The sequence below is a fragment of the Salmo salar genome, chromosome ssa20, assembly GCF_905237065.1.
Source record: "Salmo salar chromosome ssa20, Ssal_v3.1, whole genome shotgun sequence".
Classification (NCBI taxonomy): Eukaryota; Metazoa; Chordata; class Actinopteri; order Salmoniformes; family Salmonidae; genus Salmo; species Salmo salar.
Window position 1 is genome coordinate 47,583,900 of NC_059461.1, and position 1,483 is coordinate 47,585,382.

Here is a 1,483-nt window from a genome sequence, read left to right on the forward strand (position 1 = left end):
TACGTCCGGATCACGGATCGTTTTAATTCTTCACAATAAATGTCCCGTCCTGTATAATTTGTCAATTCATAATTAGAACGAAAATGATGGAAAATGTGCACAACTATCGATATATTATATACTAGTTATCATACAAAGAATAATACAAAATATTTCTATAAGATATCTCATTTATTTGTTTGTTCTTTATTTGTTCAAGCCTAAATGGTCAACAATGTTTTTTTGTGTGTGTACTCCTATCATTTATTGCACCGTACAAAATAATCTGTATATTGTGTCGCAGTAAAAGGGGGGTCCATTCTAATCAGGAGCACTTCTAGTTCCAAATCCACAGAGTTCACACCCAGAGGAGCGTTGCTTGTAGTGGCCAATCAACTGAAATCCAATATATTTTTTTTCATATTGGATGTACATATTGCACCATACAAAATGATCTGTAAATTCTGTCACAGTAAAAGGGGGGGGTCCAATCTACTCAGGAACACTTCTAGTTTCCAAATCCAGAGTTTACTCCCAGAGGAGCATTGCTGCTCATTTGGTGGCCCTTTATAGAGTGGCCCATCAACTTAAATCCAATCATTTTTTTTTTTGTTGTGCTTTTGTACTTGTCTTTTGTATCAGATTCTACTAATCAGCTTATTAGTAGAAACATGTTTGGTAGAACTGGGCTTAAACAAAGGCTTGCACACCTTGTGGTTCCTTAAGAGCAGGTTGGATCAGAATAAGTGCTAGTTCCTAAGTCTGATTATTGTAGGTTTGGCTGTAAATATTTTTGTTGTTGTTGTTGTAATAAGCCCCTATATTTACAGGTATTTTAACATACATTTCCATGTAAATAGTTTAGTTATTGTTAGTGATTAGTTTTTTTTCCAAGAGGTTGCTCGATTGTCTTAAATGCAATCATAGATTTTTTTTTACAGTTTCTCCAACATTGGCTTAAATGGGTTTTTGTTTTTTCACTTCTCTCTAGAAAATAGATATTTCAAAGTAGCATCAAATAAAAATGAGCATTGACATTATTTCTGTATCCATGTGTCATCATTTTGTGTCTTTACTGAAATACAACTTACCTTAAATGTTGCATTCATGTTCATCAGCAACTCACTTAAGGAGCATTTCCACACCTGGATTGAGAAATCACTTGTCCATTATTCTTTTCAGAATTCTTCAAGCTCTGTCAAATTGGTTGTTGATCATTGCTAGACAACCATTTTCAGGTCTTGCCATAGATTTTAAAGTAGATTTCAGTCAAAACTGTAACTCGGCCACTCAGGAACATTCACTGTCTTCTTGGTAAGCAACTCCAGTGTAGATTTGGATTGTGTTTAGGTTATTGTCCTGCTGAAATGTGAATTCATCTCCCAGTGTCTGATGGAAAGCAGACTGAACCAGATTTTCCTCTAGGTTTTTGCCTGTGCTTAACTCCATTCAGTTTTATTTTTTTTATCCTGAAAAACTCCTTAGTCCTTAACGATTACAAGCA